The sequence below is a fragment of the Hemibagrus wyckioides genome, linkage group LG07, assembly GCF_019097595.1.
Source record: "Hemibagrus wyckioides isolate EC202008001 linkage group LG07, SWU_Hwy_1.0, whole genome shotgun sequence".
NCBI lineage: Eukaryota > Metazoa > Chordata > Actinopteri > Siluriformes > Bagridae > Hemibagrus > Hemibagrus wyckioides.
Genome location: NC_080716.1, coordinates 21,327,786 through 21,344,900, shown reverse-complemented (window position 1 = coordinate 21,344,900; position 17,115 = coordinate 21,327,786). Strand labels below are relative to the sequence as shown.

General features: G+C 40.5%; 1 protein-coding gene across 7 annotated transcripts in view; it reads right to left on the bottom strand.

Moving 5' to 3' along the window:
* The window catches only part of htr2cl1 (5-hydroxytryptamine (serotonin) receptor 2C, G protein-coupled-like 1), a 151,679-nt gene that overhangs the window by 88,697 nt on the left and 45,867 nt on the right, over positions 1–17,115 (bottom strand). For 3 of the 7 annotated variants that reach the window (XM_058393740.1, XM_058393746.1, XM_058393743.1), the window contains one exon: positions 7,076–7,196. The exons of 2 other annotated variants lie outside the window; for them this stretch is intronic. The gene's annotated coding sequence lies outside the window, so the exon portion shown is untranslated. Of the gene's footprint in view, positions 1–7,075; positions 7,200–17,115 lie in introns of all 7 variants that reach the window. 2 more of the 7 variants (XM_058393742.1, XM_058393744.1) reach the window with 1 other exon arrangement.

The following is a 17,115-nucleotide window of genomic DNA, read 5'->3' as shown; positions in this document are numbered from 1 at the left end:
TTTTTGATGAACATGTCCCGAACACAGACACTCGCTGACGGTTTCACCAAACCATCAGTGAACAACCACCACATCTGTTTCTGCTGATGTCTTTTGTTTACCTATAGATAACACTGAATATTACACCTTTCTATCTATCTATCTATCTATCTATCTATCTATCTATCTATCTATCTATCTATCTATCTATCTATCTATCTATCTATCTATCTATCTATCTTTCCTTTGTAATTTCAAAGAGTTTTGCAATTCAATCACTGCAAAAAGTGTCCCTGATTTCAGTACAGGCAGTGGCAGCAGCAGGACTCAGGCTTCTTCTCAGAGTGAACCCGAAAATTCGAACAGAAACCTAGTGTAATTGTTTTCATGAACGTGACCACAACAACTACAACCCTGAGAAAAAAGTCTCCATATTGCTGACCTGAGCTAAAATCTATTAATAGGCTAATGTTAGATACACCAATCAGCCACAACGTTATGAGCACTGAGAGGTGAAGTGAATAACTCTTGATGATCTCCTCATCATGGCACCTGTTAGTGGGTGGGATATATTAGACAGCAAGTGAACATTTTGTCCTCAAAGTTGATGTGTTAGAAGCAGGAAAAATGGGCAAGCATAAGGATTTGAGTGAGTTTGATGAAGGACCAAATTGTGATGACTAGACCACTGGATCAGAGCATCTCCAAAACTCTAGCTCTTGTGGGGTGTTCCCGGTCTGCAGTGGTCAGTATCTATCAAAAGTGGTCCAAGGAAGGAACTGTGGTGACCCAGTGACAGGGTCATGGGCGGCCAAGGCTCACTGATGCACGTGGGGAGTGAAGTCTGCCCCGTGTGATCCGATCCAACAGACAAGCTACTGTTGCTCAAACTGCTGAAGAAGTTAATGCTGGTTCTGATAGAAAGGTGTCAGAATACACAGTGCAGGATGGGTCAGGGCTGTGATGAGACCAACACCAATATTAGGCAGGTAGTCATGATGTTATGCCTGGTCGGTGCATGTTTTCCTGTTGACTGGAGATTTACATGACAAGCTACATCTTCAACTGCTTACTGGGTTTGTGTATTAATTTATATCTGCAATCAATGAGTCATATTCAGTGGGTCATATAAAGCCAAGGTCATATTTCGATTCAGAACATTATGCATTTAAGTCAATAGAGGCTAAGAATGTGTCAAGTTAACTGCAGTCACAGACTCTGAGCGCCGAGGCCTCTGGGGACTACAACACACACACACACACACACACACACACACACACACACACACACACACACACGCACACCCAGCTACTGATTGAACACACCTTTCTTCAATCAGCTTTACGCTCACTCTCAGTGTTTATAAAGGACTTTCATTCAGTATGCAGACTGCGACCTATTTGCTCAGTTCACCTTGTTATCTAGTGTTAATAAGCCTTCTGGTTATTGTATTGCCTTTTGGTTTTGACCCTGATTGTGTTTTTGGATTACACGCGTCGTGTCTCTGCCTCTGATACTCTGTTTGCACATGGCTTGACCATTGCCTGTTTTTTGACCTCCATTCTGTTTTACATTTTGGATTTATCAGCCTGGACTTAGCATCTGGATTAAAGATGTTTACCTGCGACTCGTTTGTGACAGAATGTACACTGTGGAAGAACAAAAGCTGACTTTCTGATTATTAAACATGATTAATAAATAAAGAGCAGAAAGAGAATTTAATATTGAAATGAAACAGCGTGATAATCATTTCTGGCAAACATAAGTCAATTGTTGATCATTGAAGCAGTCAGTGTGTGTGTGTGTGTGTGTGTGGGTGTGTGTGTGTGTAGATGTACAGATTACAGCTGATGTTTGAGGGCAGTGTGATTTGTACTAAAGGACACATTCTGCATTTTTACATTTGTCTTTGCAGATATATCAGAGAAAAAAAAATCATTGTGTTTGTAAATGTCAACTCTTTGTGTGTGTGTGTTGAGCTTTAACTAACATCCAACCCTTGTGCTCCGCAAACACACCCCTTGCTGTGCTCTGCTCTTAATGTAAAGTGGCTTAAAAACTAAACAAGTGCAGTGAATAAAAATCTAATCTAAAATACTGGAGAAAAACACACACACACACCCCACAAATGTACACACGTACACACCCAGGCACGCTTGTTTGTCTTTCTTATTGCCTCATCTATCCAAATAATCAATTTCAAAACAGACATGCCATGAGAGCCGGGCGTATCAGAGATATCAGACTGTCGGAATTAAATAAATGAACAAAACTTCCATAAACAAAACAACAACACAACAGCTAGCAATACGTCATCATGCGGAAAACAGATGAAATAAATCAACAGGAAACAGTGAAGCCACTCGATATAAGGTGCTTGCTATTGATTTCTTGCATAGCTTCAGTTCAGTCTGAGTGTGTAGCACACAGGTGAAGTTTAAGAAGCAGGACATTTCTGACACCATCCATAATTCATGGCTTTTTCCATCTGTAACACAAGAGCAATTCAATTACACATCATCGAGCTTTTTCATGACATCTCCTATACAGTTCACTTCCTCTGAAGACGGCTGTACGGAGACCATCGGCACAAATACGGAGAGACAAAAAGAGCCGCGTGAACGTCCGACACGGTCCACACACTCTAGCTTCAGTTCCACTCATCGTCATCATTTTCTCAGAAAATTAAAACAGCATTTGGCTGGAAAACTTGTTTACCGGGGTACGCTGTAGTGCAGATGAGATGAGAAACGAGACATTATGCAGCTCTGACACGACCCCATTCTGACCCACTCTGCAGCATCTGCTGTAGCAGGGATCGTTTTCACACGTCCTGACATTGTGCTGGTGTAACAGGTGCTACTCCTGGCGGATATGAAATTAACGGAATAATTAGACTGATGAGGAATGTGCTAAGATGTTTCGAGTTGGAGGTGCTAAAATTTTAAGCAGCATGCATGTGATATATTCGTTTATTTCTGTGTGAATCTGAATATTTGGATCCGAGTGTGGATGACTGATAACAGTGCAGCTCTACACAGCACCTGCTGATAAAAATGGGCAATGATGTTATAATGACAGCACGGCATTACGGCACGGTAAAGCAATTCAGCAGGTTAGAAATCACACTGTAGGCAAATCTGCACATCAGAACGCTACAAACTACAAATACAAGTAAACACTGCATCATGCTGGCGACCATTTTGAAAAACATCTCGTTAAAAGTGCTGTAGACTATTACATGGCCATATTGTGCTACGACAACTGACCGATTCTCACCCAAATCAGGGAGGGTTTCCCTTCTGAGCCTGGCTTCTTTCAAGGTTTCTTCCTCCTATCATCTCAGGGAGATTTTCTTGCTCATTAGGGATTAGAGATAAATAGTAACTTTAAATGTTTCTATACTTCTGTAAAGCTACTTTGAGACAATGTCCATTGTTAAAAGTGCTATACAAATAAACCTAACTGATTAATGTGAAATTCTTTTACTCTGACTGATCACCATTATCCTATGATACATTTCTATCCTTAATCGAGGATATGCCCATATCTCCATGTGTAGTGGGCTTTTACAGCCTTCATAGGAAGCAGAATGTAATCCTGCTGAAGCTTTTAGACAGTCCTCTCCACCATCTTCAGAATGAATTTACAGAATAGTGGCAGAATACCATGAAGTCAGACACTTGAATCTATAGAATCTGGGCCAAGAAGCACCGAAGCTGTTCTGGTAGCTTGTGTTGGCTCAGCACCTAACTAAAACAATGTATGTCGTTTTGTCTTTTCATTTATTAATTATAACGTTAGGCTAGATAAAGAGGTACTTAGAGCTATAGGCATACCATAGAGCAAATATGCCATGTTACACCTGGCAAACATCTGTTTCTCATTATTCACACAGAAGAGGCTTTCAGGATTTAGTATACAAACAGATGTATTATCTTCGAGCCCAGGTTCATAGTCAAATATTGGTACTGCTTAAAAGAAGCTGAAAGGACCCCGGGGTATTCCTTGCTATAACATAACGGGAAGTATTTGCACCGAGTATATTGCGGTCAGTCAGCGGGGACGGATGCATGCGCAGGTCCACAAAAGAGTTATTTAAAAAGCTTGCAGATGAATCCAATTTGAAAGACAATATCAGGAACGAAACACAGGCAAAGGTCAGGATATCGGCAAACAGCAGAGATGGAACAAAAGTAGAAGAAGAAAAAAAAGGAAAGCGTAAAATATAAGTCTTGGTAGCAGCCGGCAACCATGATACAGAAGCTGTGTCTGAATATTTCAACCACCCTGAATACAGTAGGTGAACATCGGTACGCTTTAGTAGCATGGCTAAATCCTTAGCATTCATAAAGGGGTTGACCTGTATGTATATTTCTGGCATTTGGCAGATATTCTTATCCAGTGACTTACAACTTATTTCATTTTATATACAACTGAGCATCACGGGTCTTGCTCAGGGACCCAGCAGCTTAGTGGACCTGGGATTCAAACTCACAACCCTCCAATCAAAAGGCCAACACCTTAACCACTAAGATACCACACACCCCTGCAAGACCTACTGAGATTCTGCAGTATGGAATAACCAGATACTACGCTTATCTATCCCATAAAGCAATGGTACTGGAGTGGAAGAGCTGTCAGAATCAGAAGTAGTGAAAGCCAGAACATAGTTCTAGCTGTAGGTATTAAATGTTGTTTCTTGTTGTTAACTTGTTTAACATCACCTGAGTAAAAAAATTCATTTGTGGGGGAAAAAAGGTTTTATACATCGTAATATACATTTTTTGGAAAAAACACAACTGTTTTGTTTACTTGTTTAAACCTCGAGCAGTAGGTACTGAATGGAGTGCAGTTCTGTCACACTTCACAGTGAGATAGTGATATGGACGGTCCAGTACTGTGATTGTGTAAAGGTGTGTGCGATCAGTATGATGGCGACTGTGAGCGGCCATGTTGTGTTTGGAGTCGTAGTGTGATGCCAATTCCGCTGTTGATATAACAATTACTAACGTGTTGGTGTTACATCTACTAATGGTTTTATCCATTGAATGACGTTCATTCCATTGATCAGCTGAGGGATGTTATGTGTAATGGCATAGAATTAACCGGATATACCAAAACTCAAAGACTTTCACAATAACAGTTATTGACACCAAATCAATACACCAATCAGCATGTCTGTTCTGCCTGCTGGACTGCTAGGAGAGGTACTGTACAGAGCCCACATAAGAGAAACTGTCTTGTTACAGCAGCAGCCAAACATCTGTCCTTCATTAGTCACAAGAAAGAGGATTTTAGGATTTAGTCTAGACACACACATACACACAGACACACACATTTGCGAAGTCTACAATTTTCTCTCTAATGGTCGAGTCTGGCTGCAGCCCTTTATTCTGGTGAAACTGAAGATGCACCTAATGGTCTTGTCAAAACCATGAACAACTGATTAAAGAAGTGCAATCGAATGCGGCTCCTGCTTGGTTAGAACAAAAACCTCCACCCACATCGATCCTTTAAGTAGAGCTGAAGACTAATTTGGCTGCCGCATGTATTCCAAGTACTTACATTTGAGATGGGATTCAGCTATGCAGTTGAGGGCTGGGGATCTTGTTCAAGGTCTTAACATTAAGCATTCACTGCTAATATTTGTTCTCAGGAGAAACCCAAAGCCTTAACCACTGACCCACCACTGCCCCCTTAAACCCTCTACAACAACAGACCAGCATACTAACCACAAAGGCCTAGCATTTAAAAAAAAATCAATGAATCTTTGGAAGATTCTTGGCATTCTAAAAAATCTAACTGAAACCTTCTTCTGAAAGAGAAACACATATGGTTGTTTCTACAGCACCCTCAAAGATACTACAGCTAGAGACACTTATGGATTTTTCCCATTCAATCCTGAATTCCAACCCGCTACTATCACATACACGAAGAGAGTAAGCTAGCATGTGTTCACTCAGACTCCTGAAGCTAGACACCTAATATTTTGTACCACTGCTCATCTCATTTCAGCTGAACAAACTGTCCCCTTTGGCAGACATGAGCTCACAGGCATCCACGACTGGCTAGTGTTGCTCTAATTGACACAGTGCTGATTAATGGCAACCCACCCACCTAGACAGCACGGCCAATTTTGCACTCTCAGAGTCTCGGCCAGGGATGAGATTCAAAATCTTGATTTCTTAACAACAGACTGAACCTTCAAAATTATGATACCTTACCATTACCATAATTAGGAACCTAACAAACTTTTGACTATACTTACAGATAGTTTCCACTTGTTGGATGATGGTGAGCGCAGAATTTTTATTCTGAGCAGCAGTGTGCTTGGGCTGAAATCGAGGTTGAAAAAGATTGACAGCTCCACTCTATTGTCATGGACCAACACTCAGCCCAAATTGCAGCAGCTGGGGTAGTAGGGTTTCCTTTTTATTTTGCCATTCCAGAGACAGCACAGAGCCTCAAACTGTGACGCTGTTTCAAAAAGCCCTTTCGCTCGGAACAAGTGACACAGCTGAAACAATATAATACAATGACGAAGAGAGAGAGCCACAGAGTGTGGGCTACATCTGAGAAAAACATGTTTTGTGTGTCTGACGGTGTGTGTCAGTATGAGTGTTCATGCCTTCAGCTAGTTGCTAATAATGACTAAGAGATTTACCCCTGGTCGTTCTACTCAACTTCCCCCTCCTCTCTCTTTCCTCTTGCTCCGTCCACCAATTCTGCTTTGGTTATTCAGGGACATTAAGCTCCCAGAACTCTGCTATGTTTTATTCATGTTCTTGGTGTATGCGTGTGTGTGTTAGTATGCTAGGGACACTCCAGGTACCAAGCACAAGGCTGCTGCTGCACAGGAAGGACCTGAATGTGTCATCATAAAGACTAGCAACTTTCTCTGTGTGCTACGATAAAAGACTATTTCAAACGAAAATGATGATTATGATGTCTAACCTGCCAAATGACAAAAGCAATAATGACACCTCTGAGCTCCAGCATATCATCTCTGCCAATCTCTATTAAGCTATGGACTCTATATCCAAATCTGCCAAAACTTTAATGCTCTATAGATCCAGAATCACTTCTATCTGACCTCAGAGTGAACAACGGAAGAAGTCTGAGGCTGCATAGACGCAGGGTGGAGTTGAAGAAGAGGGACCCAGCTGGAGGCATCTCATCAGGGACAGCTGAGCCCACTCACCTCCCAATCAACTCTGCTGAAAAAAAAGAAGAAAAAGTAAAAAGAAAGCAAACAAAGTGCAAGTGTCTTGCTACAATTTCAAGGATATCATCTGTGTCTGTACTTCTCAGAAATACAGATCCTGATTAAAGCAGTTGTGTGGGTTGATCTTTGTCAAATGCTGTCCTTTTAGAAGACTACACACTTTTAGTTCGACATCAAGCTCTGATGCTTGGCATCTATACCATGCAGCAAACATGAGGCTTAAACAGTGACTGAATAAAATGCTAATTCACACACATCTGAAGACATTTGGTGCAACTCAACATAAAACTATGTGAGTGACTTTCAGACTCACTTAAAAACTGAAGCCAACTAATAGTGTTAAGACTAACTAGCCATGTACCAACACTGATACTGCTTTCAGATCTGATCCTGTGCTCATTTATTTGTTACTCATTTAAAAAAAAAAAAAGCATTCATAACCATATGATATTGTGGCCTAAGCCTAGTGTACATTTCCACACTTATGAACAAACGACACTGAATACTAGTGATTGCATTTCACAAATAATGATTGCAATCAATACAACACAGACTGGGTGCTCCAAAATACCTAATAGCTGCTGTACTACAGCAGCTTCCTACAATACAGGAAACCTGAGAAAACATTTAAAGTGTATAAAACCCAGCAAAAGGAGTTCAGAAAGCAACCAAAAAGCAAAAAGCAAACTGTCTGGGGGAGAAAATATGTTGTTTCTGAAGATCAGCCATCGAAACGTACTTTACTTACAGCTGTCCAGAAGTGATTTTCCAAAGTGAGGAAAAAACCCTCTCCATTACAGCCCTACTTGATCCAAGGTAACTGGCTTGTAACAAGCTAATTCACATAATTTATCGACTTGCTAACGTTATGAGTCTAGTGTATAAACTGCTAAAAAAATGCTCTGCAATGTCTATGATTGAGTAATACTATTGATTAATAATCAGTATTGGTATTGATTAGTGCCAAATAAAAAAATGGTGTCAGTGATATGTAGATCTGCAGAATACCAGCATTTAGGAATTAACTGAAGTCATTAGTATCCATTTGTTCTCTCCAGTCAAGCACATTTATCTGATATTATAATATAATGGTAGCAGATGTCTACTGAATATACACCGATCAAGCACAACATTAAAACCGCCTGCCTAATATTGTGCAGGTTCTTTTGTGCTGCCAAAACCGCTCTCACTTGTGGTATCTGGCACCAAGACGTTAGTAGCAGCAGATCCTTTAAGTCCTGTAAGTTGTAAGGTGGAGCCTCAATGGATTGGAATTGTTTGTCTAGTCATCTAGTCATAGCAATCTGCCACTAGTCACTCAGTCACTCAGATCCATACCCAATTTTACCCATCAACTTTGAGAACTGACTGCACACTTACTGACTGCCTCATATATCCCACCTCCTGACGGCTGCCACTGCAATGATATAATGTTATTCATTTCACCTGTCAATGGTTATAATATTATGGCTGATCAGTGTAAATATTTCCTTATTATACATTACTATATTCTCATTACCTTCCAGCTCATACAGTCTATCCAAGAGATGAATTTGAATGACTGCGGTCATAATAGAAATTAAAGATCCATTAAATAATAGCATGTACTGCCATGGATTTAGTCTGATATAACAAAATACAGTCTTTTACAATGATAAGTGAGCATGTTGAAGCCTCCTACTCATGCCTACCAAAGCACTCATTAACCTGTTGCCTCCATCCTTCTCTCACTAAACCTCCCGCACGAACACTCTACCTATAACCCGACGTGACATTTCGATTTCTAACCTCCAAAAATCACCATATCTGCTGTCATCTTCCAGATCCTGACCCTCTCATTTTCAGCCCATGCCCAGTACAACCTACCAATTGCTATTCTGTGCGACGTTACGGATGAAAGTTTTGCCTCTTAAGCTCTTCTTGGGCTTTCTCATTCATTAGAGAAAGAGACAGAGCGAGAGAAAGCATAATTGCCTTTTCCATCTAGAGAGGCACATTTCAAGTCCCTCGTGGCGAACTGGAAATGCTTAGTAGATATGACGCTGGGGCCTGACACTCTTCACACAACCAAGCGCTCTCCATGGTACTGAACCAAGTGCCTCAGGCTCCGTTCAGCACCACACGGCGCGCATGAACACGGGGTGAAGCTGCAGAAAGGAACATGACTGGAGGCGGCTTATTAGGGACAGCTGAGGCCAGTCACCTCCTCATCAACATCACTTCACTGGTGCAGCTGTCCAATATATCTATATATACCTCTATATATCCAATATACCTCTTCAATTCAGCAGTATTTAAATGTAAAACAGTCTTATCTGTCTAGGATATCAAACACCTAGTAACCCTTAAGACACAAATTTCCCTACAGCATGTTGCCTCCATGTTTGTGATCTAACATATGACAAGCTGAGTACAGAGTTTGGTTCCTACGATATGAAGGCATTCACATCAGATCAATATTGTTTATCATATAAGAAGTGGCTGAAACAAACAAGCTGAGCTATCTTGTCTTTCATTGAAATACACCAACCAGGCATAACATTATGACCCCCTGCCTAATATTATGTTGGTCCCCCTTTTGCTGCCTAAACAGCCCTGACCTGTGATGCACTGTGTATTCTGACACCTTTCTATCAGAACCAGCATTAACTTCTTCAGCAATCTGAGCAACAGTAGCTTGTCTGTTGGATCACACTGGCCAGCCTTTGCTCCCCACGTGCAACAATGAGCCTTAACGTCTATGACCCTGTCACCGGTTCACCACTGTTCCTTCCTTGGACCACTTTTGATAGATACTGACCACTGCAGACCGGGAACACCCCACAAGAGCTGCAGTTTTGGAGATGCTCTGATCCAGTCGTCTAGCCATCACAATTTGGCCCTTCATCAAACTCACTCAAATCCTTATGCTTGCCCATTTTTCCTGCTTCTAACACATCAACTTTGAGGACAAAATGTTCACTTACTGCCTAATATATCCCACCCAGTAACAGGTGCCATGATGAGGAGATTATCAGTGCTATTTACTTCACCTCATAATATTATGCCTGATCCATGTAAGGTTTCACGTTTGGCAGATTATATGCTGAACCGAATGCAATAGCACCCCTAATGGAGAACTACAGAGAGTTATATGAACAAGCAAAGAGGAGAAATTAGGCACACACTGTCAAGTAAAAATATATTACAGAAAAGGACAGATGAGAAACCCATAAGTTTTAAGTGTTTTGATTGAACCACAACAACTACAAAAACAGCTTTTCTGTTTACAGTGTGTGACATTTGAAGAAAACGCAGCAGGGACGCAGTAGAGCATTACAGACTAGAAACAAATGAGAAATCACAAACGCATCTGTCTATCAGTCTTTAACTCGTTCTCAGGCACTTTTGAAATGCGTGTAAGGCAGGGAGCCGCAGAGTAAAGTTGTTGTTATTTCTGAAGCACTATGTCTCTCATTCTGTCCGTGTTTCTCTTCTGAAAGGTAACATGAAGTGGTTTGTTATCCATTTGTCAAAATGGAACTAGGTATTAATGCAAGAGAGTAACAACATTTCAAACACATTACTTGTTTTTCTTCCATCTAAAACACGTGTTTACAGATATCTGAGGCTGGATCTGATCAACCCAAAACCACAAGGGATCCACAGCCTCGATGCTGAAGCACATTCGTCTATACAAAATACCACAATTTATTTATTTATTTTTTATTTATTTATTTATTTATTTATTTATTTTTTGTAAGATGATGTCCAGGTGCTTTCCAAAATAGCATTTCTGAAGTATACTCAAAGGTGATTTTGGTCACCTTGGCATTAGACTTGACAATCCATCAAATTACAAAGGCAGTATTTATTAGTTTGCTCTCCATTTGTCTGAGTGAAGCACTTGCAGAGTGAAAGGACTCCTCACACGCCGTCTACATATCTCCATCAGGTGACGTTTATGAGTCCTGAAATGTCAAAATGCCATTGAAAAAATAATACCTAATCAAGACCCGTTGGAAAAAGAAATCAACTAGCACAGTGGAGCTGATAACAGAAAGTCTATTTCTCTGGTGCTGTGCAACGCAGAGCTCCAACAGATATCTCGCCATGCACGACTGGCTCACCCACAGAGGACTGGCTCCAAATTGGCTGGCGATGTCATTAAATTACTCTGGCAAAAAGGCTGCAGTCTACCTACTTGATGGGGCCATAATATGGCATCTCATTTTTCTTCTTCTCCTTCTCTCCCTCTCTCTCTCTCTCTCTCTCTCTCTCTCTCTTTCACTCTAATGTCTTTGACTTTAATCCTGCTGGAATACATGAGGATGCATGCTTATACTCTATGAAGTGATGACAGCTCGCTGACTGACATTAGTGCTTTCTAATCAGTCGCCAAATTAGGGGTGAGAGAAGGACATACTCTGATCAGCTTTACACCCTGAAGGAGATCTGAGGTGTAGATTGTGGTCTGTTAGGACAGCAAGTCTGTATTCACCTCTCTGCTTTCTTACTGTCTCTGCTCTGACCTGTGATAATGCATGCTCTGATTCTTAATACTAATGATTCTTCTACAGTCTTCATTTTACCTAGTTCTGTTAAAAATCTGCCTTAAAACACATTCAATGTGTTTCTATTGGAACATTTGTGATGTGTTAGTAATTCTGGTGATACTTTGTTGGCTTCTGCTGTACTGTATTTTTGTTAATAGCACTGACATCACACAGGGACATGGCTAGCACAGGTACCATTAAAATTAATAGGCAAAGCAAATTTCAATAAGCCCGAACACAAGGGATAGCATTGTGATTGCACTGTGTAACAACCCACAAGGTGTAGGTGTGTATCAGGATGTGTGTGTGTGTGTGTGCGTGCAGCTTGGTCTATTCTGTACTCCAGCTTCTCCCTCAGCCGTGTTGCCTCTTCCACCTCTCAAGATGATGTCATCAGTATATATCTACGTCAAAAGCCAGTGCAGGGAGCTTTGATTTGCCGATGCTCACTTGATTGCTGAAGTGCTCACTTTGTCCTTTCTGTGTTTTTGGCTGTGATAACAGTGGTTTTGAACTTTGCTGGTCTTCACTACCATCTTGATCTGCCCCCTTTCTTTATGGTCAGCTGCCTACATTTGTATATAACCAGTGTGTTATGATTTCGTTAATATTGATGCATGATATATTTTGAATATATCTTATGCTGATTTCGAGATCGAGATGACCTTATCTTACGACCATGATATTCTTTGTTTAAGACCAAGGAATTCCTTGTTTTGACTGAATGAACAATGTGTCGAGTGCAGACACTCATCAACTGTAAAAATATCTGCCACCATCTCTGTTGACACCTTTGATGTCCAATTTTAATGCCTTCTGTTACCCATGGACAATGTCTTTTGTTGTTAGCCTACTTGTAGTGGCCTCTGCCTCCATCTCTGTTGACACTTTGATACTAATTGTTGAACCTCCTTTTTTTTACCCATGGACATCGCACATACAGTAGATAAAGACAAGGACCCGTCTTTGGTTTGTATAAATACGCCCTGGCTGTCTTAAGAAACTCTAACGGGCATTGCTACTCGAACCTTGACTTTGTGTGGTTCTTGGTGCTACCTTTCCCTGATATATTGACTTGGAGTGGCAGACAGAGCGAACCAGATGTCTTCTCAAAAAAAGTGAACCCAAAAGAAAATTCTATAAATGTATGCATTCAATGGTAGTAAGGGTGTGACTGCTTGTTAGGTTGGGTGTTGGTTTTGGGTAAAGGAGGCTAGGAAAGAAAATTGTCTTTTGTCTGTGTTTCATTTTGGTCATTTAGTCTCTAAAATCAGTGATTTTTCTGTTTTTCTGTTATTATGGCCATGGTCCACCCTGAAGTTTTCATTGGCTCCATTCTTCTGTACATATCTCACATTAAATTCCAATATATCACCTTTGAGCTCACTCCGGTTGTTTGTACGTCTCATTTCTGGCAAAAACTGGGGCATCATATACTTATTCCACCACTCCTTCTTATCAATAAACCCCTGCCTTTACTCGTGCTGTGTGGCCCAACCCTAAACCAGGTCTTAACATCTGAAAAAACAAAGTGCTCCTTCCCTCCATTTTGTCTAAATCCAAAATAAATAGCTACGTGCAGAATGCAGTGCAGCTCTACAATGCAGTTACACCAGAGTCTCAGCTTAGCTAATTAGGCATAACGAACATGACAGTACAGATAGAGCACAGACGAGGAGGTGAGACGCCTGGACAGACTGAATAACTAAAGCACTGCTGCATCATTCACTGTGCATTTTTCTTTTAAGTGAAGCAGATTGTCCTGAGGGAGAAGGTGAAGTCAGTGAGCCTGTACTAAAGAGACAAAGCAGAGCGCATTCAGTAGCACTGTGCATTAGGTTAATGCATTAGGTCTACGTGCTTAATTAAAGTTGTTAACAGGTTAAAGGTTCTTAACACGTTTAATGCATTAAACCAGACATTCAATGTCTGTCATTTGTGCTCCGACGTTTTAGTTCCGCCAAACTCTCAGCGGTCTACTGTGAATGTTAATAGAATTAAGGAGACAAATCAATAGCCGCCCAGAGGGTTTAAGTGAAACTTTTACCGCGTTACACAGCAGATCCGTAAACAAAACCAAGATTAGACCGTCTTTATACAGTGCATGTGTTTCCATATTGGCTGAATGTTCCTTGTACACAGTGTCTGTACTTAGCGTATGATTCACTTACATGGACATCTGCTAGTTGCAGAAGCGATCTGCTGCGTCTTCTGGTCTTTGGCTCGATTACTGAGCGAGTGCAGGCGATGCTTGTAGCTTATTTGTTTATCAATAATGACCTCTTGCACTAATTTGCTGCTAAATGCAATTAGATTCGTTTTGGGATGATTTGGAGAAAAAAAAAAGCACTTTTCACAGAAGATCTGCTTTGCCTGAAGGTAGGACAAATCTATTCTGCTGCATTTGTTGTAGCAAACAGGGCTGCAATGGTTTGCTGTTGTTTCTTTATTTTGTTTTTAAACACCAAACTAGACAAGTTTTTCGAACATAAATATGCGGTCCCGTAAACACCCGAGCCCATAAAAAATCCACCCACTGACTCGATTTATAAAAAGCAGGGTAGTGGGTGGAGGTTTGATGGGCTAATTTAAAAATAGTCCATGACTGCCAACATCTTGCTTTTAAACAAAATCATCTGAATTAAAACTCATCAAGTGTTTGCTATGGCAAATAAAATGAACCGGTTCATCCGCCCGGCCGTTTGTTCGTCATGCATTCATTCTATACATTTCTTCTAATTTACTGTCTTTACATTAATATACACAAAATACACTCACAGAACAGAAACAAAACAGATCAATGCAGGCAGACAGAGACGGAACTGAAATCAGAGATGGAGACTAAGGAAAGAGGAATGATTTAGCTATTTCAGCTGAAGCTCAAGTGCTGAAGAAATAAACCTGTTTTAAACTGTGGCAGAGATAATAGTCCAGAGGTTCTAGGAGAGTGAATTATAAAGCTTTGGAGCAATGATGGCTAACGATCTACCAGTCATGGATGAGAAGTGTGGTATGGTGAGTAGCCTGGATCAGAGGACAGATAAGAAGTCAATGGTGTAAAATATAGAAGATATTGGAGAAACTGAGAGAGGCAAATGAGGATAATGGGGTGAATAATGGCTGTACTAGGGGATGATAAATATCCGTATTGAATAAACAACAAATCAGAACCGTGTGCATGCATGGAAAGTAAGAAACATTTGGCCAAAGTTTTCAGGTTGGTTTTTTGCACACTGGGCTGGAAAGTTTTCTTGGAACTGGCAAAAATCGTAAGTCTTAAAATGTTGTCCCACTTAAACATGACTTCTTGTTTGTCAATAGGCATTTATAGCTGTGTTAGCGCTCTGAGTGCGGCACTCTTTAATTAGAATTTCATTTCACCTGAAGGTTTGATTAATCATGATGAATCGCAGCGGCCTCCATGAGTAACCTGTTAATTCTTTAATTATCTGAAAGCTCCGTGATTTGTTTTAAAGATTAATCACATTGCCATTCGGTGACATTTCCCAGCTTTGTTTTCCTCCATATTTCACAACCCTGCGCTGACATTTCCCACCTTTTTTTTTTATTTATTATTATCTTCTTTGGCTGTTTGCTTTGCCTTATTTTCTATAAGAGTAAATGTTGACAGGATTTACGCTAAGAGCCTGTCAAAATGCTAATCTGTGCAAATCTTTCTGCTTTGCTTTGACGGATATTGTTCAATCAAAAGCTGATTCCAAAGAAATATAAAAAAAAAAAATCGACAAGAAGTGTTCTAATAATAAAAAAAAGAAAATCATTTTAAAAAATGATCCGGAGATAATGTTTCTTCGACATTCTCCTGCCTAGGGGTTTGAATTCTGTTATTATAAACGCTGAGCCGATCGAGACGTTTATTCTCCAAACGGAGGCCAGTGCATTGGGGTTGAGAGGGAAGGTGTTAAGTTAAAGCCCACCTCTAAAGATAGAGCAGTCATAGAGGTTTAAGCACGGCGTGAGCTCGAGAGGCGACAGGGAGATATCTGTGGCTGCCAGGTTGAGCTCTTATATCCGCCTGCGCAAGAGGAACAACGCCATGCTTCCCTTATCAACACTACGACCCCAGACTGTATGAATGCTGTTTAAATAAAGACTACTTTCCAAATCCTGGTTCAGTGTGGGATCTGAAATGTACAGTACACAAGAGCAGGCACACACTTAATAGAGATAAAAAGCTGCTGGAAAAGCACACGGTGTTAGACACTGCCTCTCCAGACTAGAGTTTGAGTTTGTCAAACTGTAATAAGCTCCGTGTTGCACAAGCGTGATGTTCAGGATGATATCAAGTGAGTTTGTGGCAGGTGTGAGAAAAGAAAAAACAGTATAATCTATTGCATAATAAGGCAAGTTGAGATTTATATCCAAAACGAAATGCATTTAAAATGTAACACCAGGAAAATAGCTGAGAGGCGTGTTGTGTGTGATGGATTTCATCAGCCTGTCTGCAGCTCCATTCTGATTGGGTCAAACATCAGCGCCTGCAATGTACCTCATTTAAAATGAACAAAAGGCACAGTTTAAAGGAAATAACCTTTAAGCTGCATTCAAGTGCAAAATATTATGAGGCTCACGGCAAGCTTTCACTGAGTTTTCGAGCTGAAACACACAGGGTCAGAATATCAGGTTAATGCGACATGTTTTTCTGTTTTTCCTCTGATAAATGATCACAGTGTGCTGGAAAAATCACTGGTTTAAATAAAACGCTTATTAAAAATAAAAACAACAGGGTTCAGGGTTTCCTAAAGTGAACTGTGAGCATTTTTCCAGCAATATCACTGAAATGTAATTAATTCATTAACACAAAGCTAGACAGCTTTCTGCTCATCCTTATTTTACTGTATCATCAACTCAGGATTTATAGCCATAAAAATACCTTAAGCAACTGAAAAATATCAAACTATTACATGTTTATTGCCACGTCCCTAACAGTCACAAACTCCCACTCCAAACAGACACCACAGCCTACAAACATGGCCGCCATGGCATACTCTACACACACACACACACACACATACACACACACACACACACACACACATACACACACACAGTCTCAATGGGGAAGTATTTGCTCAGTTTCTGGTTTTGATTTTTTCTCCCATCTCTGGGTTTTATTGTGTTTCTGCCTCTTTCTCTGCCTGTGGTTGGTTGCTCATCGTCTGACTACTCCACAACTACTACACAACTACTACACAACTGTTACACAACTGTTACACAACTACTACACAACTACTACACAACTGTTACACAACTGTTACACAACTACTACACAACTACTCCACAACTACTACACAACTACTACACAACTGTTACACAACTACTCCACAACTGTTACACAACTACTCCACAACT